Source organism: Ambystoma mexicanum, chromosome 8 (assembly GCF_040938575.1).
Source record: "Ambystoma mexicanum isolate Mex_15411 chromosome 8, UKY_AmexF1_1, whole genome shotgun sequence".
Lineage (NCBI taxonomy): Eukaryota > Metazoa > Chordata > Amphibia > Caudata > Ambystomatidae > Ambystoma > Ambystoma mexicanum.
Genome location: NC_090929.1, coordinates 653876790 through 653902548, shown reverse-complemented (window position 1 = coordinate 653902548; position 25759 = coordinate 653876790). Strand labels below are relative to the sequence as shown.

The 25759-nt window shown below is 43.9% G+C and overlaps 1 protein-coding gene across 7 annotated transcripts in view; it reads left to right on the top strand.

The window, feature by feature from the left end:
• Positions 1-25759, top strand: part of PER3 (period circadian regulator 3) — a 494927-nt gene that overhangs the window by 93159 nt on the left and 376009 nt on the right. For 2 of the 7 annotated variants that reach the window (XM_069610409.1, XM_069610407.1), the window contains exon 3: positions 14055-14162. The exons of the other annotated variants lie outside the window; for them this stretch is intronic. The gene's annotated coding sequence lies outside the window, so the exon portion shown is untranslated. The remainder of the gene's footprint in view (positions 1-14054; positions 14163-25759) is intronic. 7 annotated transcript variants of the gene reach the window in all.

Here is a 25759-nt window from a genome sequence, read left to right as displayed (position 1 = left end):
TGAAAACACTTTGTTCAAGGCGCAATCCCTGTCGTTTTGATTGATAATTAAGACAGTAAACTTTGCCCTATGGTAGAGTTAGAGTCTTCCATTAATGTGGCTGGGAAATTGTTGGGACCCAGATATCCTCTTGCTGGTAATTGGGGTAGCTGCTAAGAGTGCCCTGCCGCTCCATTACAGTATGTTAGCACGCAGCGGCCCCCTACCCCTCTGCCACTACCTACACGCCAGCCTTCTGCAACCTACCCAACAGTAACAGCTGTTCCTCTATTAATCTGGAACCCAAACCGAATCTGCTCTACCACGCAGCCCACAGCTAGACTTTCAGCTCCTCTACCTCCCCACATCCTTTCCACCGTGACCCCTGCCACCCATCCTCACTCCTTTCCTACCATCTCTACTCTACACTCCACGGCACAGCGCTCAGAGATGGAATCCTTCTTCCACACCACTCTCCAACGTCCCACCACCTCGACCCCACATCCTGCCCAGAGCCACACCCCTCCTCTGTATAACTAACTGCTCCACCACCCACTCTAGCGCTAGCATGCCAGCCTCCCTCTGCCCCATGCCAACTCCCTTTCCAGCACACCGTGCCCTCATATTGGCTGCCACCATTGCTTCAGTGCCCTTGCTAGCACCATTGTCCCTAGCAGGTGGCCATCATTGCTCCTGTGCCACTGCCAGGCGCTAAACCTGCAGCCAATACCACATCTGTGTACCATCAACTACATAACATACTACCTCACCTCAGCTGCCCCCAAATCGGTGCCCAAAGGCTCCTCAAACTTTGTGCCAGAACTGACACTGCAAATGCCTCGCTGCCCAGCTGCTCTTACCCCATTTCCGGCAACTCTAGAAGTCTAAGACTCTCGTCCCGCACCTGCTCTCCTACACTCCCCGCAGACACCAGCCAGTCCTTCTCTGCACCAGCCTGCCCGGCCAGCCTACCGTCAATCAACCAGGATGCTGTACTTAAATGTGCACTCAACATTCGCTCTCTAGGAGCACATGTTATCGAAATCCATTTCCTCATCCTAGACCGTCACCTTGATTTTCTCAGTATGACTGAATCTTGGCTCTACAGTGCCTCTTACCTCTGCTGTTGCTTGCGCTGCCTCCCAATGACACCATATTCAGGGCCGACCAAATGAACTCCTTAAGAGGAGGTGTTGCCTTCATTGCAAAATCCTTATGACTCCCACCTCATTATAAGTTCCCCCATCACAGGCTGCGAAACCCTGTTACTCAAACTCTCGCTTAACCCACAGGCCACCTACAACATCCGTCTCTACTGTCAACCCAACCCGTTCCTCTGAATCTGACATCCCCCTCCTTATCACTCCCCTCATCAAACCAGCCACTAAATGCATTATACTTGGTGATATTAATATGGGATACAATGATCCTAGTGATTACAAAGCAGCGACCCTCACACACTAAACTCCAGGACATGAAATGTACGCAACTGATTGCCTTCAGCACTCATGCCAAAGGAGGCGTCCTAGACTGGATCTTGACTACCAACACCACCATTAACATTTCTTTAATCAATCCAGTGCCCTGGACAGATCATTACATAATAGAATTTGACCTCTCTCATGCCAGACCTATCCCTACCACTGCCCCTGTGCTCAACCACATCATGGTTAGAAACACGAGAAAGCTCACACACAAGATCCTCACCTCCACCCATCAATCAACAAACAAACCTGAAGGTATTGCAGACCTCTACCACCAGAGCCCCCTCCATGCCATGAACCATCATGCCCCCATGAAACGCAGATGCCCCAACCTCACTTGACTGCTAACACCTGGTTCTCTGAGGAGCTAATTACCCTTTGCAGAAATAAAAGAGCATTAGAACACCTATTCAGGAAACACCCTATCCCTGTTAATTGCTCTAACCTCACCATCAGAAATCTGTTATCTCGCACAAAGCAATCTCCTAAGGTACCAGAATTTCCAATGCTAGTTCCAATTCTAAAGAATTAATCACTATCCTAAGAGAACGTGAAAACCCAGTACCCTCCAACACCCAGACCAGGTCTGACAAAACTTGGTGTACTACTATCCAGGACACCCTATTCACCAAAATGGATCTACTACGCATTAAAATGAATGCCAGGTAATCCTGTCTAGCCACCAAACCTCCTAGCATCTTCTGCCCCCTAACCCCACCTTCACTGTTCTCCTTCACTCAAGTTAGCTAAACCATCTTCCTGACACCATCCAGACTTTAAAACCCTCTAACTCTAAGGGAGACTCCTGCCCAGCACGTATTGTGCAGGTCTGTGGCACCATAGTGACCACAATCATCACTGAGTTTGTGAACGCATCCTTGAAGACCAGCACATTTCTAATCAATATCAAAATGGCTTGGGCTACCCCACTGCCCAAAAAACCTTCATGGGAACCCTCCCTGCCTACCAACTATCGCCCCCATCACCACAGTCCCAATCTTACTCAAAAATCTGGAGAGCATAGCCTACCTGCAAATTCAACAATTCCTTGAACATCACTGACTTTTGGGAGCCAATCGAGCTTCTGCCCAAAACGCAGTACCGAAACAGCTCTACTTGACATAAACATGCAACTTGACAGCATCCGTGACTCACATAAACTAGGATGGCTATATTACCGAGTCATGCATGCTGTCTCCTTGACCTTTCTGCAGCCTTTGATCTGGTGGACCATGACAATCCCTCTTGCTGCATCTTAGCTCCCACTTCCACTTTTCCACAGATGCTGTCAGCTGGATCAAATCCTTTGTTAGTGAACAGACCTCTAGAATCTTCATAGATAACACTGCAGCTGAACCTATCTCAGTCCCTTTCGGTGTGCCTCAAGGCTCTTGCCTTTCTCCCACTTTATAAAACACCTACACCAAACCTTTCTGTACTATATCGGCATCATCTACACCAACTCTACAGACGACACCCAAATCCCTATACCCCTTGCTGGCAACCACCCTGCAGATTCTGCCACAATAAACAATGTGTACAGCTCCATTCAGAACTGGTTGGCTAACTACAACCTCTGCCTTTAAAGATGGTAAAACAGAGCTATTTATTGTGGGCTCCCTGCACAGCCTCAAATCCCTTGACTTCGCTTACTCCTCTATCAGGTAAAAACCCTAGGGGTTCACCTTGATTTAGAGTAACCATGACTAAGCACATAAATGCCCTTTCCTCCTCAGTGGCCTACACTTCCAAACTCATCACCCTAATTAGACAATTTCTCTCGCCTAATAACTGCCTTATGCTCGCAATAGCCCTTATACTCCCTAAACTGGATTACTGTACCGCCCTCCTCAAGGGCACGTCAGCTTCCAACCTTGCCAAACTTCAACTCCACCAAAATAAAGCACTACATGCAGCACTGGGGCTCCATTGTTTTGACCATATCTCTGCAGCACGCAGAGAGGCCCACTGGCTGCTTGTGAAATCCTGTATCAACTTTAAAACTCTATCTAATGCCCACCCCTTCATCTATAGAGGAGCCCCTCTATCTAAATAACAGCATCACACAGCACTCCCTGCACTCTTCCAACCACATTTCACTGATTACTCTGCGCTTCAACCATGCCAGAGCAGGAGGTGTGAGTTTCTGTGTTACTGTCACTCTCTGGAACTCACTGATACCCTATATCAGAAACAAACCCTCCTACCACACATTCAAGAGACTAGTGAAAACATGGCTGTTGGATAAATACGGCTAACCCTCATCATGTATGGCAGTACCTTCTACCACTCTTCAGCCACCAGAACCATGTGACAATCTGGCTGACATCTTTGACATTTTGACTCCTTCGACCTTGACTTTATCTCATTCCTATGTACAAGCGCTGTGATTCCCGTGGGTGTGGGTGTTACATAAATGCTATAAATAAATAAATACTAACTGCACAGATATCCTCTTGCTTGGAGCAAAACTCTTATAGCCACTACCGATCTTCTAGCCGAAACCACGGAGTGAAACTTCTAAAATAAAAAAGAACGTCTCGCCCTCGGAGATCAAGGTCAAGCTTGTGCATTGGTTCTCCTACAGCCCTATGCAGCCTTCGAAACTGTATACCACGGCCTTCTTCTCCGGCGACTGAGGTCTTGGGGTAGAGTTCCTGGAACAGGCCTGACCTGACTGACATCCTTGCACACAAAGTGCACCCAATAGATTAGCTTGGATCATTCTTATCGGAAACATTGTTTGCTTCCTGGGGCCGCCTCTAAGTTTATCTAGATCACTGATTTTATGCAATGTAGACATTGCTCCAATATTGAAAGCGCCTGATAATCACATCAGCCAATGCATTTATATGTTGATTATCTGCAGCTACATAGCAAAATCTCAAATGCTCCTGGTGACCGCCATCAAATTAAAAACTTCATCATCCGAGTTGAACAATAGATCAGCCTATCTCATCAGGCCTCATGTATCAAAAATAAAAAAAATAAGCTGACTTTCAAAAAAGGGAAGTCTTACCCAGTTACCTAAAGGCTGTTCCCCTAAAGTCCAAGTAGTGCCAATGGCCCTACTCCTTTAAGGTAAGAACAGAAGAAATGCTGGTAAGGCAGGCTACTGTAGCAGTGGCCATATAAAAAAAGACATGGGGATACAATAAAAGCTGCGTCACAGTTCAACACCATGGCCTCCATGCTCTCACAGAGCGAGGCACCTATCCCTTCCACTCTTCTAGCTGTTTTCACAGCTTCTAGAAAAACGGCCTTAAATGTAAGGCCAAAAGTGTCAACAGTCTCGAAAGGATACAAATGTAAAACTGAAAATCAATCCCACACAGGACTAATGCTTTCTCTGAAGGCTGGGAAGTAGAAAAACTTGTGAAGAGCCTGTTGACCAATACAGTGCCCTCTACAATCCGCACCCAAGAATCTGTAAGGCTCCACCTGCCGCTTATTGGGCCCTAAGCGATGAAACCGCAAGTTATACAGAAAAGCTATCCTGAAGGTATAGATGTTTTCCACCGCATAAGGAAAGAATATTCCTATAAGTACATCAGGAAGGGTAAGCAATGTTTAAGGTAGGGTTTTAAAGTAGGGTGTCTGCTAAATTGCTAACTTGCTAAGGCTGTGTCTCCAGGTGAGCTGTAGCTTTAGAGACCCTTCAATTCGGTTCCCAGATCACCAGTTCAATTTAAGAACTGATGGAATGACTTGATATTCAGGATTGGAGAAGGAATAATGAAAAATCTCCTAAGGACCTGGAAGATGAGGGAAGCAGGAGCAGGATACAACAGCCCTTTCATACATTCTAGAAATAGGCAATTTGATTTCTTTACTCTAATGCCCATGAATCTCTTGCAAAATGGAGGTAGACCGGCATTCTCAAGAGAGCAAACAGGTCTAGGAATGGAATTCGGAAGTTCTGACACAGCTTTTGAACAATCTACCTGGGTGAGAACAGCATCATTTGTTTTTTGTTCTCATACTCAAGGAACCAACAGCATCTGACAGTGTCTTTGACCTGATGTGCTGCTATCCGTTTATGTAAGCCATGGCTTCTGTGTTGGCTTTCTCTACTGTCACTTCTTTCCACTGAATGGATGGGAGGGAGCACTTGATGACAGTACTGTTGCTGGCCCCTTAAGTTTGGAAGATCTCTCTTGCTCACCCTTGTTCAATCTGCCCTGCGTGTAGGCTTCCCCCAGCATTGCTCCCCATCCAGTGCCACTGGTATCGGCCATGAACTTCAGTGGAGGATCCTATAAAGTGTAACCTATTCGGACTGCAATTGGACTGACTCTCTTGTTTGGTCCAAATTAATCTGGATACATGAAATTAGTGGCCTGAAATGAGTCTTGACTTGGGACAAAATTCAGTGTGCCATGCGCTCTTAGCATTTAAACCACTGGGCTACTGGAACTTTGCCAAAGGTAAAGTTGCCAACGGTGCCATTAGTCTGACCGCTCAATTCTTTGATAGAGACAGAACCCCCTACTAAATGCGAATAGTTGGTCTTATGAATGAACTGTAGTTCATGTAGTACCTGTAGTACCCGAAGAAACCAGATGGGGGTTTGTGCATTTGCAGTCACATATACCAGCTGAGTCTGAAGGCATGCTGTTGTCATGCAAGGATCATCTATGAGCCAATTGTTTAAATGAGGGTAAATGGAAATGCCTTCCTGATGCAGAAGAGCTACCAACGGAGAAAATGTTCATTACTTTGTTGGCTTGACATGGGCATTGGAACAAGCCATCAAAGAAAGCAGCTTTTTATCAAGATATCAATGAATGGGAGAACATGCGGTCCATTGCCTCATTTCGTCCAGCACATAGGATCCTACGCCACCTACGCCATCGTTTTTCAGGCACAACAGTCTCAAGAGGACCACAGGGAAAGACTCTGGATTGGAAGTGCCATTCTTCAACTACAAACCCCGCAGAATTAATGGTGGGTACCCCTGTTTGGAAAATGCAGTTAGGCATACATAGATGCCAGGAATCCTCTTCATGATATTAGTAGGATACATTCTCTGTAGCATCTACATCTTGTAATGGATCATTCCCACAAACTTGTTTAAATATTTGGGGAAAGAACCAAACGAAATCCTCTTGAGACTGTTGTGCCTGAAAAATGATGGCGTAGGATCCTATGTGCTGGACGAAATGAGGCAATGGACCGCATGTTCTCCCATTCATTGATATCTTGATAAAAAGCTGCTTTCTTTGATGGCTTGTAAGTAATGTTCCAATGCCCATGTCAAGAGATGAGAACTAGACTTTCTGGATGATGTCTAATATCTGTTGGTGGGATGTTGACTGCTGTCAGTTTCTGAAAAATATCTTCAGTGACTTCTGACTAGCCAATCTTGACTCCCTCCCATGTAGTCAGGATTCCTAATTTGTTTGCAGAAGCAAGGGGGCAGTGCTTAGCCAGATCCTGAGGTATTGGGGGCTTGTATTTAGACATGGCACAGCCCGTGGTAGTATAAATAATGCTTCCTTGATGAATGGTTGAAGAAAGAACTGTCAGGAACCCTCCATGATTTCTCTTTTTTTGCAGAGAGACATAGTAGTACCTAACCCCATCAGAGGAAAGACCCCAAAATCCCTCCACCTGTCAAATCATATTGGTTAGGATATGTCAACAGTGGGTACTCTCGTGCGTGGCCCAGTAGTAACACAGACATTGGATGAGGGTCTGCACTTTATGAGATGCATATGTTCTACTCCTCTGCAATACATGGGACATGTGGATACCTCTTCAGTGTTTCTTCCACCTTTTTATCAACTGTTTCACTTAGCATGGAGTCAATACAAGACATAGAAGGGAAACCTGTCAGACTCTAAATAATTCCACTGTAAGGCGCTTGGCAACAGCCTTCCTGCCACAACAATGGATATAACTTGGATTTGAACATGGGTAAGGAGATTTTTTTATGTAGCTCCCTCCATTCATGTGAAATCTTGTTTCTGACGGAAGAGCTTAATGAAAGGTTTTCTGGTGGAATTTATAAATATATGGTTTAACTGAAGGACTTTGTTCCTCACGAGTTAGAAAACACTTGGTCATGAACATGCAATGGCTATCTTGTCCAAATATTTCAAGTCAGTTCTTTTCAAACAATATCCTCTTCTTGAGAGGAGGAGCCAGGTCCGTGGGAAGATGATGATGATGATGAGTGCTCTCCTGAACACCCGTGAAGATCTGCTCTCTAATCTTGACTCCAGCCTTCCTTCTGTCGTCCTCCTCCTTGACCTTTCCTCTGCTTTTGACACGGTCAATCACGCCATCCTGATCAATCGGCTCTGTGAGAACCTGGGCATCACGGATCAGGCCCTGGAGTGGTTGACCGCCTTCCTCTTGGACCATCCCTCCTAGGTCCAACTTGGGTCCTTTCTATCCACTACCTCTCTCTCCACATGTGGTGTTCCGCAGGGCTCTATCCTCTCACCGTGGCTCTTCAATGTCTACCTGGCTCCTTTGCTCCACCTGATCTCTAACTTCTTCACTAGATTTCAGTGCTTTGCAGATGACACTCAGCTCTTTTTCAGGCTCCCCTCAGCCTGCACATTTCCTGATTGTCTGTCTTAGATTCGGATTGGTGCACCTCCAACGATCTTTGCCTTAATGCCAGTAAGACAGAGATCCTTCTCATTGGAACCCCTGCTCTCACCTTCCCTCTCACTCTGGCTGACCTCCTTGGGCCCTCTTCCTTCGCCTTCCTGTGAGGCAAAAAACTTGGTGTCATCTTCGACTCCACTCTCTCCTTCTCTCCTCACATTACGGACCTTGCCAAGAAGGCCCACTACCAGCTGCACCTCCTGAGAGGTATCCTCCCTTTTCTCACTTTCCCCCAGAAGCTCACTGTCTTCAGAGCCCTGGTTCCCACTAGGCTGGACGACTGCAGCAGCCTCTTTCTCAATCTGCCTTCCGCTACCCTCGCCCTCTGTAACTTATCCAAAATAGGACTGCGAGAATTATCCTTGGCCTCAAGCCCACGGACCGTATCTCTCCAGCCCTGAAATCTCTCCACTGGTTCCCAGTGGCTGCTAGGATCAAGTTCAAGGTCGTCCACAAGGCTTTCTGGGGCCTCGCACTACATCCAACTCTCTCTTCCAAAATACCTTCCTTCTCAAGCTCTTTGCTCAGCTACCTCCAACTCTCTGAGGGTCAGTCACTTCTCCAGGCAGAGAGTGGGGGCATATCTCTCTCTGCAGGTTCCTCCCTCTGGAATGGCCTCCCTGCCCCTCTCAAACTTGAGCCGGACCACCTGAAGTTCTGGAAGCAGCTTAAGACCATCCCTTTCTCTCTCTCCCTACCCTGCTGACCTACCTGTCTGCTGCACCGACTGGTTGCTTGTCTACCCTCTGAGTCTCACTGGGTATCAAGCTCCTCCATGATCAGTCTCCCCTGCATTGCCTCTGGGCATACTGCGCACTTAGGGGCTGTAACGGTAACCTCTACAGTTCCCTGCCTTCCTGCACTTATCCGGAAGCTGCTCTGCTTTGGCTACATTTACTCGGAGCAATGCTTCCCTGATTCCACCTCCCCACCCTCTCCCTGGCACTTCCCACTCTCCCTTTCCCCTGCACTTTGCGTTGTCGCACTTGCACAATCTAAATGATACAAGGCCTAGTAAGATTGTTTGTCTTGTCCTCCCTCTATCCTCCCTCCCTTGTATTGTCACGCCTAGAAACACTCGTGCTCAGGCGTGTTATACATTAAATATATCACATCATATCATATCTAGAAGATTTCTTTTTCCTACTTCAACACAATTTCTTTCATAGTTTTAATGATAATTTCTCTGGTGTTTTTTTTCAGCTACACCTGGAGAACTGCACCTTTTTGCATGCTCTCTCTTTTATGTTCTCTTAATGGGAGAAGATTCTTCGGACGAAGACCTGAGGAAGCCTAACATGCTTCCTCTTGCATTGCTCTTGCTTTGTTACAGACTGCACATTCTGCACCTTTCTTATCCAGGAACCAAACACACACAGGGCAACAGTAACTCTATCCCCACAGGCCTAATACAATGCAACTGGAAACATGTTCCCTTCAGGCCCTAAAGTACGATATTGCACATGCTCGTTGCAAGCACAGGCAAAGCCGTTTGCTCCAAACAATGCATGCAGTGCACTTAAGAAGTTCCAGGACATGTAGGACCAGTCCCCCGCTATGCCGAGCCAGCTCTGGGGTACTATTTACCCATCACAAATGGATGCTTTCACCTGATCTACCTTCAGGAAATAGATTGTCTATGTTGTCATTGGTTCTTACCCTCCTCTGGCAGTGCTCTCCCTCATTTGTCAGATGTGGCCCTCTCCCACATGGGTCTTGGGGAGGTTGCTTGATCCGACTTGGCTAACGCGAGTGTTAGCTAATTTCCCACACGAGCCCCTGTATGAGAAATGGATAGGAACAACTAGGTGCGTATGAGTAAATATAGGGTATTTTTATCAGTACCATGGGCTGCAGCAATTTTAAAAACAAAAATAAAAAAACAACACAACGGTACCTGTCTTGGAGGTGATGACTCAAAAGTGAGGATTGGCACAATTAAGAGGGACATAAAGGTAATTACATATACATTTTGAATCTGTGTACGGTTCGGGCAGATATGCATTTGTTGTTAGGCTCTTTTACCCCTTTCAGAGTGTGTCATATTGAATTTGCCTAACATGTAGAATCATTTCTTATGTTATCACTTTAATTTACTATCTGGATTGGTGCTTTGCAAGTCAGCTTTGTTTAATACGGAGTAGAAGTTTAGCTTTCAATGACAGCTCTGTAGTGATCATTGTACATTGGTGTAAAACTAAAGATGGAACGGGAGCATAGGTAGACAAATAGCTACATTGAATATAGGAAACCTGGACTCAATTCCAGCTTCCACATTTGACCACACTGTGTAATTCTGGGAAAATCATTTTACATCATTATGCCAAAATTGGATCACTCAGTGATAATTATGTACTTACATAAAGTCTTGCGTGTGCCGGGGCTGCAGCATGGCTGTGTATCTAATAACCATTGACCATTTTATGGACTGTCCCCATTGGCCAATCTTGGAATTTCTCAAGTACATCCATTTATAGACTGTGTGTGAAACCTTAGGGTATTCCCACTCCTACTCCTCTTGGATCTTATATGCAGGTGGCCTGGGAAAAGCCATTGCTATGGGATCCAGACCCTGTGGGTGGACAAGCAAGGGAGGATCAACTGGGTGGAGGTTCTTGGAGATCGGTAGTGAGATACCTTTAGGCAAGACATGGTATCCCCCATATCCTTGTGATAGCCAGTTTATCCCTCCCCTGACTTTTATGGGTCATTGTGTTCCAATGAATTCTCCTCTTGAGATATCTAATAGTGCTGACATGAGGAAGAAACACCTGAAAGTGGGGCATATTACACAAATTCCCCACTTTAGTACTGAGATGAAGAAGAAGCAAATGAGAGTAATGAATGCCATTTACTCTCACAACTCTGGTACTGGAACGGAGAAGATGAAGGAAGGTCAGGCATTTCCCTATAATCGGAACCAGGCAACCATAATTAATGAAGGACACCTGCAGTCCATTACAGGACTGCTGGTGTATAAGAAGTGAAATGCCAAGGCACAGAAGGCAGAGAGAAGGAGAACCAGGGAAACCAGACGACACAGCAGGAGGAGCCGTGCCAGAAACCGAGATGCCAAAACGCAACTCCCGAGCCCAGGACTCCTGCTGGTGGGACTCTGCGGAGAAAAGGTCCCTCGAAAGTGAAGGCGGACAGCCGTGGCTGTCAAGAAGCAGAGGCGGAGCTGAGCACGACAGCCGGAACAATGCACCCGGCAAACAGCCTTTCCCGGCTGGGGGAAAGCCACACAGAAAGGAGATGCCGATGCGGGTGTGTCAGAGACACCATAAACACCCAAGAGCTCCAAGGAACACGCAATACTTAGCAGTCACTGAAAACGGGAAAATCGATACTATTGAATCCCAAACTGCATGAAATCGGTAACACTGCCTTTAATGAATATGAAAATGAACTGAAAACGGCAAAGTTGTTCTTATTGATCCCTGTTTTTAAAAGAGGTGATAGACTTGACCCAACAAATTATAGACTTTTAGCAGTGATGGACATCTCACAACATTTTTTTGCATCTATACTGCTCAAAAAAATTACTTCTTGGGCACAGGCCAAGAAGTTAATCCCCACTTTCCAGACGGGTTTCAGAAAGGAACACTCCACCCTCAACAACTTGTGTGCCATGATTTATGTACATGATTTATGTAATAGGGGCCTCAGATCACGAACACAAAATATATTGTTGTTTTGTAGACTACAGCAAGCTCTTTGACCTAGGGTCACATGCCTTTCTGTGGATCCCTCTATATAATTATGACTGTTACTCTGCGCCTGAGCTCTCTTGGGGAATTTGCAGGTTATAGGAAAACCAACCGTGGGCATGGCTGCGTCCTCACACCAATGGTCTACAATCTTTACACAGTAGATATGGCAGAAAACCCTGACAACACAAACTTTCCTCCAAAAATAAATAGCCCAGTCGGGTGGCTGGCCTAAAAAGATGATACCATTTTGATAGACAAAACCCCTATTGGTCTCCAATGTTCCCTCACTGCGCTATCCACCTACGTGCAGATAAACTCCATGACACTTAACATCTCAAAAATGAAAGTCATGTGCTTTTGAGATGTTAAGGAAAGAGAAACAATTATTTGTTTGGAGTGTAAGTGACACTCCATTACAAGCTATAAAGGAATACCCTTATTTGGGGTCCCCTATAGCTGTCGCACCCACTAACATGTATTATGGTGAGATTATATCTCCTAAAATATGGAAAAGTGGACTGCATCCAAGCATTATATTATTAATAAAGGGGGCTATAAAATTACTGCCTTACTGGAGATATATAGAGTTAGTATCACCCCAAGTTTACTTTATGGTCTGGCTGTTCTGGAGCTAAAGTATATTCAATGGTTAAGGAAAATAGAGGGTGGGAATTTGCGGTCAATCATTAATCTGCCCCATTCAGTCCTGATAGAGGCCTTACGAATGGAATATGGCCTCATGTCATTAGAGTCCTTATGTTAGTCCAAAGGACTCTACTTTAGTTAAGGGTAAGGCCCCCTCTTGAGACACACAATGAGTTAATGAGGCTGATTTGGGAGTGGATATGAAAGAGACACTAAATTATGTAACACTGCCCTGAATTACCTTGCTGAAATCGGCATTTCTAACAACCAGTTGGCTAATATGACCAGTGCAGAGATCATTATCAAAACTAAAGCTAGGGGGTGGGATATTATATCTAATATTGAGAAATTGTCAACCATGACAAGATATATAGAATTCTTGACACAAGGCATCATGCCTAATATACCCCATTCCTATCTGACTAAACTATGCTCTCTGGCCCTGAAGCGTTTTATTATGTATTTGCGATGGAATATCCTCCCTACAGGGGACTACTTGGGTGCTCTTGCCAAAACTCCATATGAAAAATGTATTTGTCAACTCTGTGGAGTTGACATTGAATCTGGTTGCCACATTTTGACGTCCTGTTCTGTGCTCTTCCCAATCTATGTGAAAGGTTTTGGTCTAATGGTAAACCATATAGACCAAATCTGTTGCGATCAATTTTGGAGTACTTTATACTCGACAGAGTCGGTCATAATTACATTAGCAGAACACTCAATCTGGAAAATGGCTTTGCAAAAATGTACACAATCGCATCCATCCCTTTTGAGTATACTTGTAAGATACTCATTTCATTTGTATAGATTATATACAGACATCTCATATTATGGGTTTTAAAACCAATAACTATGAATTGTGTAACTCATGAACGATAAGGTCTTCTATTGTATGTATTTAATGCATTTTATGTTTTTATTTTTAATGTTGTAGTTTTCTATTTTCTCAATTGTTGCTTAAGGCTTGTTTAATAGCCAATGCAAATAAAATAAAAAAATAATAAACAAAAGAATACTGATTTGAATAAAACAAGTAAAACTGCACCTACCAATTGCTAAATTGAATGAAACCGGCAACGTTACACTTATTGAACATCAAAATTAAAGAGATTTAGCAAAAGTACATTTATTGAATACGGAACTGAATGAAAATAAATAAAACTTGCACCTACTGAATATCCAAGCGAAAGGAAATCCAAAAGACTATCCATTGTCAATAATGAATGATATGCAACAGCACAACTACTATTATTAAACAATGAACTGAAAGCAAACTGAACATTACACTGAATAAAAGGCTCTGTGTGCAAAGTTTGAGTCGAAGTCAAGAAACCACTTGTTTGGCTGAATATGGAACTACTCAAGGAAACCTGGAAGTTCCTGGTTGCGTGACCTGTAACGGGCAGACCGTTTGGTCCAATAACTGCACCTAGACCAGAGAACCATATATGCCAACAAGGACGTTTGCTGTTGTGTTGAAGAGGAAAGCTATCATTGATGCATATAAGGTTTGGTGAGGAGAACCCTGAACTGTAACGAATTGTTGAAATGCCGTCTAAAGAACCAACCCTTAAGATACTTCTTTTTGTGCCATTTTTTAACATTGAACTAGGGGAAGGGAATCCTGAAAAGTGTTGCCCTGGAAGTATATTGAACTTGGGGAAGGGCATCCTGACCGATATGAGAAGATGGAACTTTCTGATTTCAAGTCCACCAGAAGGTAAATTGAACATTATAACAGTCTTTTTGACATTTGGGGAAAAGAAGCTGAAGAATATGCCCTAGCTGGAAATAGCTCAGATCTTTCTCTTATAACACCGTTTTCTTTATGGTTGACATCCCTACACATTGCTTTGTTTTAGTTGTGAGGATTAGCATCGGTTTTGTACACAGACAGACATTTCAGTTGAACTTTCTGACGCAGACATTTCATAGTTTCTTTAGGTAGGGAAATCCCACCTTCGTATAGAGCAAGTTAGGCCTTAATCCATCCTGACTTTTTCTTTAATAAACATTTTTGTTATACCTTGAATCTGTTGTCTCTGTCTCCTTCAATGATGCCAACCTCACAACTGCCACCATTTTCTCTTTCACTGGTGGACATTTCAATGGTGGACCATGGTGCTTTCCTCACAGATAAATGGGTGCTACATTATTTGGTGGGCACATGGAGGGTTTGGTGGAGCAGGGCTTGACCTGCAGAATCCTAGGCATGAAGCATGAAAATAAATATTATAACTGTGGTCTACATCATCCAAATGTATATCAACATGATGAAAGATATGCGGTCACAGGCTCAGCGCTCATAGTAAGATAATCATCATCAGATATGCTTTATTCGACAACAATGTCTTCAGCATAGTGAGATAATGTTACTGCAACTGTTGTTCCTTTTTAAAGTACATAGTGAAGTGCAGGTTCAGAACATCTCTGTCTCCTTTTTAATTGGGCACACTCCATTCCTTGTTGGAGAAATCTTAAAATCGCACCCATTCTTTGACTTAGTTTCCACAATCAAGTCCCTTACCGGTACCTGCTATCATGGGGGATGGGATGTGGTGTTAATGGTGTCAGTTGCTGGGTCAAGTTACATATTTGGTTAGCTAAGTCAATTGCAGCTGCAAGTTGTATGTCAGCCATGTTGTATGACTTATCCCATGTAAGGCTGAGTGATGGTGTGGTTGCAATGCCTGTGAGGTGTCAATGGGGCAGTACGAATTACACCATGATCAGTTGACTACAATTTTGGGCCATGAGTTCATGCTCTCATATGGTGTAACCCGGCATAACGTAAAATAGCCTAACTTTCCATAACATAGCCTATCACGGCAAATCAAAGCACTACACAAAATAAAAAGGCATAATCTGACCAGAAAAGATAAGGGACATCATTGCCACCACCCTCAATGCTGCCACTCGATGCCTCTGCAGACTGCTCCTATTTCCACACTCACTCCCACTCTTGCGCTCCCTTGTACTCTCTTTCATACTCCTTTGCCTTTCCACACCCTCCCTTTCATTCGCCCTTGCTTTCCACACGCTCCCTCACTCTTGTCTGTCACCCTCTCTATCACTCATTCTCATTCTCACTATCTCACTCCTTCCCACACATTCACTCTTTCTCACTCTTTCACTCACGCTCTCACTACTATAACGATTTTATATTATATTGCCCAATAGGTTCATTTCAGCAATAACCCCATGGGTTGGGAGGAGCATTACTGGTCAAGTGAGGACCCAGAATCCTTAACGTCGGCCCTGATGCACTATCTGACTGGTAATGTCGCCTCACTGAGGGGTGTTCTAGGTATTCGCACCTTGACACTTGTAATAATAAAACTCTAAAACAATCTTTGCATAAACCAAGAATTTTTTTTAGCTCATCAGTATTAACATGAATTGTCTTTGTCAGGATGCTTCTATAACAACTGTTTAGTTCCGAAGATGTAGAACATTTCTGAAGCAGTTTTATGTATAGTTCTTTCTTCAACAATGAAAGTTTGTCAAGATAGTTTGCTAATATTTCAAAACATATCAACAGCTTAATACTGCTTCTTCAACAACGACCTTCTTCCATAAAGAAAATTTGTCAGGATGATTTGTCGACACCACTTCACAGCATTTTGTCAACTTCCACCTGGTTATATTCCATGGCAGGCCTACTACTTCAATCACACCTGGTTTACTCTCATGCCAGGCCTACTAATTCACAGTTCGCTGTTCGAGTTGAGACAGACATGGTATCAAAAGATGACCGACAACAGAAGTGTAGTTCGAATACCTTTATTTTACGGGTTAGGATGGTGTAACACCTAACTTGCTCTAAGGTCGGAATGTTCTTATCTAAAAGAAATGGACAGTCTAGTCTGTCAGTCCAAAGCAAAATACTGTCTGTGTCATGACCTATGCTTCTCCTCACTTCTATACAATAACAATGTGTAGGGAATGTTGGTATCTTAATAAACTAAATAGTGATCAAAAGTAAAGAAACTTGTCGTTGGAGCTCTATAGCTCCCTTGCCAAAGTTCAAGACACACAGGTTCACAAAGTTCCACAGTCTTATGAGGATTCACTAGGCAAAAGTTTGCAGTACCTTAGTTCACACAGTTCCTTGGGCTTATCCGGGTTCCCTTTTCCAAACACAAAGCCCTCTGGTTCACACTCTTCAATGGGTTTCTCAGGCTTCCCCTGCTTAAGTTCAAACTCCTTTGATTTCACCAAGTGCGTTTTTCAAACACTAATGTTAAACTTGTCAAGTTCCACTATTATAAACACAAGAGTTCAGCTTGCTTCTGTAGGGGTTCCCTTCCCCATAGTCCATAGAACACAAGAGTTCAACTGGTTTCCTTGTGGGGCCCGTTCCCCATTTTCAATGATTCCTTTTGGTTTATTCAGTTTAAACTTGCCACAGTGTTCCCTTATTCTATGGGGGCTCCTCTGGTCGTGGTGCAGTTGTCAGACCCCACGGTGCACCCACTATAGGTCGCGCAACCAGGTGCCGGGGCTTTAGCTATGCCCTCTTGTTAAAGTTCATTAGCCAAAAGAAGATTCTCTTTCAACATTCATTTTCTTTATAACTTACTGTTTTTTCATATTTTCGATATTGGGTTTCTGTGGTTCTTCTGGGTCGCTCCCCTGCATGGAAACCTTCCCAGTATACATTTCTTTATGATGGGGTCTCTGTGGCACCCCTAGTTCACTCTTCCCACCTGGGGGCCACCCTGATGCTTAATTAATCTTTTGCTGGATCTTTGTGGGTTTTCTGGGTCACTCCCCTGCCTGGAAACCTTCCGGTTATACTCCTTTATGGTGGGGTCTTTGCAGCCCTCCTCGATGACTCTCCCGCCTAGTGGCCTCGCAAATGCTTCATTATTTTTTATAGTTCTTCTTGGGGATTTTGTTCACACTTCATCTCTTTGCGTAACCCCCCTTTCTCTCAGTGCCTTTTTCCCCACACTTCATGGCTTCACACAACTCCCCTTTTCTAAAGGTCTTCTTTTTTAACACAGAGGATGTTTACTTTAAAGTACATTTTACATTTAGACTTTTGAAAACACCCCTTCCCTTCTTTGAAGGAATGCAACTACTCAGATACAACATCTACTTCTTTAAAACTGGATAAAATAGATGTTCTTCCTCTAGCACTCCCAATCAAAGTCATACAGGGTTTTTCAGCCTCTCACACTCACCAGCGCCCCTTTGCAGACTTTCCTCTCTATTGCGCTTGCCACAAACTTTGTAAAATGCCTGAGGGGGTTCATCCTCTACCCCTCAGGCACTCCAGCACTATCACAGTGCCCCAGGAGGGCGAGCACTTCTCGTGGTGCGTGGAAGAATGGTCCCTCAGCTGGCCTCCTTTCTCTGCCTTGCCTCTGTCCCAAGGAGCTCCATCTCCTAAGCCACACCTGCCAGGACCAACAGCCTTCCTAGTCCCCAGAGTGTGGGCGCTTTCCAGGCTGCAGCACGGGACACACAACTGCTCCCCTCATAGTCTCGCCTCCTTTCAGCTCCTCTACTAGCTCCATGACCGCATCTGCTTTTGTCACTCCCAGGACTGCTACTGCTGTTGCTCCTTTCTCCTTCCTTTTTATACACCTGTGACTGGTTAATGTGTTGCAGGTGGGTATACTTAGTTTCAGTTGCTTGACCCTGCCTGGCCTTGTTATTGGGACATTTCCATTGAGTATGCTGGTGTGCCTCTGTTTGTATCTTCTTCGTCCCAGTACTATAGTGGTGTTTCACATAGGAAGTCTGTATTCCTCCTGGCTCCCTCTCCTTTGTCACAACCTATAGTGGTGTTTTCCAAAGGCAGTATGCATTACTCTTGGCACCCTCTCCTTCTTCACAGTACTTTGGTGGACCTCAGGGAAAACAACAGCAGGTGACCTTTTCTATGTCATCTGAGAGGAGGTCCTGTGGGAGGTAACTGAAAGAATGCTCTCAGAGTTTAAGCTTTACGCAATTCTTCAGGGAAGGCAAGATTCACATTGGTGCTCTTTAGTACACTTTTGCGATTTCCAAAACCTGTGCAAGTTATGCTCTTCTCCGTCTGAACAGCCGTTGCCAGAAGGGCAGCCTGCTTGCCACTTTTGTTTCCCCACTCTGTTTAGTTAAACACTGATAATGCTATGGTTGTATTCTTCTTCTTCCTTGACTTTGGGAATGTGAGTTTATATAAGCTTTTGTTATGGACTTTTTCACACATGGGCAATACACTTTGTTGGTTTTAAATTGCCTTGGTTTTATTTTAATTTGGCTTGGGTAGTGGTTGTTTGCATTAAGTTCTAGAAGTATTGCCCTGTCTTTTTGCTGGATTTTAAATAAACTTGAATTCTTAAATTCAGTAATTTGATTTTACCTAATCTTTCTCAGTTTTCTGCACATTCGGTGTTCAAAATTGCCTTCAGTTTTATGTTCACACTTACAAGATTGCATTGCAATATGAAAACACCTGCATCGGGCATGCGAGTGGTCGTAGAGCGCTCTGGTGGTACAATCACTTGTTGAACTCACTGGGTAAGGTTTGTGTGTCTGTTTCCCTCACTGCTCACAGCTCCTTCTCTTCAGCGACTCCTCGTGATCCGGCAATCTGCTGGTTTCAGTCTACCGCCGTCCGCACCACTTGCACACAGTACTTCCTTTGCTCCAGAGGCTCTCCGTTGCTCGACTGCAACCAGAGATAGCCTTGGGGAAAGGCAAGCTTTCCTTTTTTTTTTCTTTTTATTCTTTGTTTATTCAAAAAATTAACAATTAAATAAGATCAACATCACAACAAGTTAATAATCATATAAAGATAGATATTTACAAATAATGACATATATACATTATTTACAAACTTAAAAATGAACATAACATATCTATACAAGGACAAAACCACATTTGATAGACCCTAGTATAAATCAAGAAATCGTCTCCATATTTTCTCAAAAATTTGCAATTTCCTTTGTCTCCTGAAAATGTCATCTTCTATACCTGCAAGAGAGTGCATCTCTGAGATCCAATCTCTTGATAATGGTACAATTTGTGTTTTCCAATTACGAAGTATCATCTTTTTACCTATTAATGCCCCCCTGAACATGAATTTTTTTTGTGAGTTTGTAAGATCATGCAATAAATCATTACTTCCTAAAATCATCGTCTTAAAGTCTAGGTCAATTACATTTTCCAGGACACATAGGCACATATTACAAACATCTGTCCAAAATCCTCGAATTCTTGAGCAATGCCAGAACATTTGTTCAAGTGTACCCACATCATTCAAACATTTCCAGCAATCATTAGTATCAGTCATTCCGCGTTTCATCATTATTTCAGGGCTCCAATGAACTCTATTTCGAATTTTTATTTGTCTCAATCTTTCACTCAAATTTTACAAAGTTTTACATTCATACACATATCCATCCATTTCTCCTCTGAAATATTGTATCCCAGCCGTTGACTCCATTCCTCTCTTAATTTCGCATTCTCTTTGTATTTAGACACAATTTGTTTGTACATCCTACTTACCATCCCTCATTCTCCTGGTCCTCTCATATCTGTCAATATTTCCAGATTTACATCATCTTTCCACTTCACGATGCCAATACTCTTTTTCCGACGCCTGTAATCAAGCTCAGAAAAATTCTCAATGTTCCAATTCATACAAATGTCCACCCCCGAAATCCAGTTTCCATTCTGCCATAAGTCACCAATCCAACACACACCAGCCAGAAACTACTCCACCCAAAATAGTACCTTTCCTTTATCTTTAATCACTGCATTCATCCATATTTAAGCATTGGGAAAATTTAAGGCATCTGATCCTAAGTATGCATAAAGATTTTTCCAACTTTTTCTCAAAAATTCAGTAATGGGATTTCTTCTACTCACAATGTTTGTCGTGGTAAGGACAGTTCTTGGAAGAAGCAGACAAACTAGACTTGCCTCTCCAATAACCCAATCATCGGTTTCTTCCTTAAGAAATGGTACAATAAATTGACATGTAAAAGCTAGATGATCGGCTTGAAAGTTAGGAATTCCGAGGCCACCTTTTTCTAAAGGAAGTTGAAGTTTCCATAGCTGCAATCTTGGGGGTTTCTTATCCCATAATAATGATTGAACCAAATATTCCATCTCTTTCCAATATGATGATTTAATTTCTAGAGGGAGCATGCTAAGTATATATTTAATTCTAGGTGTAGCTGTCATTTTCAAAGCATTTGTTTAACCCCATAGTGATACATTTAACAAAGACCATCTTTCCAAAGACAGTTTAAGATCTCTACACACCGCATTCATGTTCTCCTCAATCATGTTCTCTATCCGTGGAGTCAGCCATACGTCAAGATATTTAATCCTCCTCTCGCACCATTGGAAGCCCCACTATGTAATAAAAGGTCTATCACGAGTGTAGATTAATGGCATAACTTCAGACTTAGAGCAATTAATTTTGTAGCCCAATACTTTATCAAATTTACTCAGTATTTCCATCAGAATCTGTAAGGAGCTATTTAGAATCTTTATTATCAACAAAAGGTCATCTGCATAAAACCAGATCTTTTGCGCTGACCCTTGAAATCCAATACCACTTAAATTTTGACTCTGTCTTAACGCAATTGCCAATGGTTCAATCGCCAAGACGAAGAGTAAAGGTGACAAGGGGCAACCTTGTCTGGTACCCCTCTGTAATGCAAATGAGTTAGATTGTAAACCATTAGTCCTGATATCAGCTGTTCATTCTTCTTAAGACTGAGAAAAGGTAGTTCCAATTTATTCTGTCAAACGCCTTTTCTGCATCAAGTCAAAAGGCAGCTACATTCTCAGTTGAGGATTGAGCCTTAAACATTGTTAGCAATAGCTTCCGTACATTACTAGAAGTCCTGCGATTTTTAATGAAACCGGATTGATTATCATGAACTAGGTGTTCCACCATGTGGACAATTCTTAAGGCTAGTACCTTTGCCAGAATTTTATTGTCGGTGTTGATTAAGCTTATTGGGCAGTAACTTGCTGGTAGTTTACCATCCTTCCCTCTTTTTAAAAAAACAGAGATTGTTGCATGGATTGTGGAAGACGGTAATAGACCTTCTTTTCTGGATGCAATGTATGTATCTTTCAATAAGTCTAACGCTGAATCAGGTAACATCTTGTAAAATTCCAACGGTAGCCTACTGGTCCTGTGATCTTACCAATATTTAATTTGTGAATTGCAAATTTGATCTCATCTAAAGTTATCGTGTTGTCAAGGGTCTTTTTTTATCATTATCAGGTATTAGTGGAATTTCCAAGGAGTCAAAAAAGGATTCGCCATGACCTGTAGTGTCTAGCTCATTCTGATATAATTTTGTGTAGTCATTTTTAAAGACTTTATTTATTTCCTCTGGGCTAAATGTTGTAAGGCCATATGAACCACAAATCGATGTAATAGCCCCTACATAGTTTTTTTGATGAAGTCTGTAGGCCAACCAGCACTATTTCGGTTCCCTCTTTGCAGCCTCTGCAAAACCGGTCTCCAGGGGCAAGCTTCCCTCTCTCACGTTTCCCACTGCTTGACCTCTGCAATTAAGGCTTCTGGAGGCAAAGACCCTTTCAGGACCGGCTACCTCTTGCTGCTCGACAGTGGTCCCGTCGTCGTCTTCCTCCTCCAGTATCTGCTTCTGTTGCAACATGGAGAGTTCACAACTCTACCTACAACTGCCACTCTGCTCCTTATTCTCACTAATGACCTGCACCTCAGGGGTTCTTGTAAGCCTCCCAATCTCCCTATGTTGTGGGTCATTCCTATCAACAAGCTGCAGTTTGCACGATTGTTTCTCTTCAGCCCTCTTCTTCGTCCTAGTACTTCGGCAGTTATGGGACTTGAAGTCCCTAATACATAAATTCTTTTTTATAGCTTGATTTTTTATCTCAAGCTCATTTCTGTTCCCACTAAGATTCTCTACAGGAATATCATAAGGATCAACCACAAGACGTGAATGTATAGAGACATGAAGGTTTTTAGAGTTTAAGTTATTATTCACATACTCCTTTTCACTGTATCTTTGGGAGTTAGGGGAGCTTCTAGCTCTAGAAGTCTCCATAGTTTTAGAAGAGTTTTCATTTCTCCCAATGCCTAAGGGTTTATGAATGTTTTCACCCATATTAAGATGTTCAACTTGGGGAGCAGTAAGATTGTTTTGGAAACAAGCCATAACATACTTTGGCATTGAGGAGATGTCTTCCTTAGAGGAAGACAAATACTGTGTCTCACCCAACGGAGACCTCGTATTCTCCCATCTCCCTCCCAGGTGATCCTCCCGCAGAACAGCACACCCAAGGTCAGGACCAGAAAGCGCCTGTCTTTCCCTGGCCACCTGGGATGAGACTTTAGGTAGGGTCTTTGTGAGGACTATGCAGGATTCATCACAGTTCCCATTGATCTGTATAAAACATTGTATTTTATTGTTCTTTTACACTTATCACTTGAATGACTCCACTTTTCCCTCAACTCCAATTGACCCCTCCCCAGTGTCCATCGACCCCTACTCCACATCGTACCATCAGGTGTAGACCTATAATATTTATTTCCATAAGTTATCGCAGCTGTGGGCACCTTCCCATTTCGCACTAGCGTTTAGTGTTGCAAATTCAAATGCTGCCTTTGATCTTATCAAACTGTTCGCGGCATAAACTAGAGTGTTAATATGTTCTGAGGTCTCGAGCGAGCTCAAAAGCTGTACAGTCTGTCCCGGTGATAAGTGTGACAGAAAGATCTGTGGCAGATTTCAGCATGTACTGTACTGGCTACTGGGAACATCCATCCTTGTTTGTTGTGATTGCGTAAACCTGAGAATTCAAGCCAGGAATGGACTGCTTGGAATTTATTTGCTCCTAAATTGCTTTTGAGTCTTGCAGTCCGCTTAGTTCATTAATTAATTTGAAATGTACAGTTTCTCCTCCTGTGTCCGAGTGAGAGCAAGTATTGAGAGCTGCTTACAATCTCAGAGGAGTACATTTTGTATAAGTGTAATCAATAGTTAGCCTTTGGAAACCAAATGCATGCTATCATAGGTATTCGAAGCCACAAGCCTCTGGCGATAAGTGTTGGACAATTCTGCATAATACTATAACATTTGTATAAGTCTCAGTTTTGCAATACCTCCTCCTCATTAAAAGTTCATTTAAAATGATTTACCATCTGACAGTAGCCTGCTTTTTCCAGATTGATGCATCTACTGTATCAGAGCAGTTCATTAAAACAGTTTAAGTTGGCAATATGCATTTAAAAAAAAATAAAAACAATGTAATACATGGCAATCGCCAATACCCCTATAAAAGCCTGCAAGTAATTTCCTGTTTATAGTCTAGTCACATCTCTCTTCACTACCAATAGGAAATTGACATTACTACTACAACTGTAATCACTTATTTCATCGCTGAGCATCTGTGGCCGCCTTCTGCTTCCGGCACGCCCCCTCTGCAATGTGTCGTGGAGACGTATGGTATGGGCCGCCAGGTCTTCAACCAGGCGACGCCGCTGTGGCTGCCCGGGACTTTTCTTGCCCCGGGCTGCCTGACGGAGCAGGCTGGGACTTCCTTCGTGCTGCTCTTCACCTCTGCTGGCTGGCGAGTCAGCCCGGGACTTTACGCCACCACTCTGCCCACCGGGGAGAAGTGGACTTGCTGCTCTTCACCTCCTGGGACACCTTACATACGTGGCCCTGGATGACTTTTATAAGGGGCCCGTTGGCCACGAGGCGGGCCCAGTGAATGTACCACTGGCAAGCCGCCACAATCACATGGCGCGGACTGGGCTGTCCTTTCTTCAGCCCGTGCAGCCCCATGTGCGCTGCCCAGGCCATTGAATAGTCCTGGGCTTATCTGGACTGGCCCCTGGGTGGGGCTGACAGCCGTCAAGGCCCAGTGGGCAGCCGAGCTGCTGCTGCAAAACAGCTCACCCCCACTGTTCAAACTGTTCACTTTGTGGGGGCTTCCCACACACGCTGCTGGCACCCAGATGCCTAGGTGGCCGCTCAAGGTAGCTATCCTCCTGTAAGTCTTCTCCCTTTCTTATCTTATCCTTTTTTCAACTGTCTCTCAACTGTTCTTCAATTCAAATCACGTTAGGATTCTTTTCTGCCCTGCCCAGCGCAGCCCACTCTTGGGCAGGGGAGTTATGTTCCTTTGTTCTCCTTTCTTTCTTTCTTTTTTCTTAACATTCCATCAACCCCCCATGGTGGGCTGGATTTTTTAACACCTAACACATACAGACATAGAAAGGAAACACACTGCATCTAATAAAGTATTTTATTAACCCTAGTGTCTACGTCTTTATTTCTCGGGTCCCTTACGGGGCAAGCATGTAGCCCCTACTAGCCGGGGCCCTTGGGGCTACAGGCTATGCAGTTCTACTTCTTGGCCTCCCATCTAGGGGGAAAATAGAATGTCTGTAGCTCCCATGAGCAAGGGAGAGGTGATTTCCCAGTGGGAATTGCATCAGACGGTGACGGAGACCATTTTTGCCTTGTGGATTTACCCTCTGCCTCTGGCCAGATCAACTAGTCAGCCAGAGCAGCCAGTGTCCCCTATTTTGCTCTAGGAAGTTTTCCTTCCGGGGCATGCTATAGCTGTGGGTAGACACTTCGATCTTGTATATGTTTTTCCCACCTGATCCTCTGATTCCTTTCTCCATGCGTGACAGAAAATGACAGCCATAATCTGCCTAGCTCCAGACTGGGAAAAAACGAGAGCGTTTTGAATTTCTCATCTGTGAAATCTTCCTCTTAAGGAAGGCTTTTCTGTTGCAGGTGTGATTGGCGAGTGGGATTCTTTAACCAAGCCTGGCCAGCCTGAATCCTCATGCCTTGGGCTCATGTACCAGGATTGGCACATTGCAGGAGATGCTCTTTATCTGATGATGTAGACCCTTAAGAGCTAAGACAGTTTTTGCTTCTAGATGGAAAAAGATTCCACTTAGTTTTGTGCTCAGGGTCTCGAACCATTGTCGTGCTCTACAACTCTTTTTTTGTTGTTGTTGCAGTTACTGTGCTCTTGGCCAAGGGTGTTTTTTATATAGGCGCTGCTACGGGGCTATTTAAACATTATCAGGGTAATTCATAGAAATTCGCACAAAAGTGGCGCACGCGGCTGGCGCACCGTGTCCCCGTGCGATACACTGCGCCAGCCGCGTGCGAAAAATCCTTTTCATCGCACAGCGTATTCATGGATTTTAGCCTCCGAAACCAGCCGTGGCGCAGCGACCCTGCAGCAGCGCCAGTTACACCCCCAAGAACGCCCTCGCGCAAGGAAAAGCCTTCAAAATTCCCAAATCACGCAAAGGGCTGCGCTAACCCTGGACCA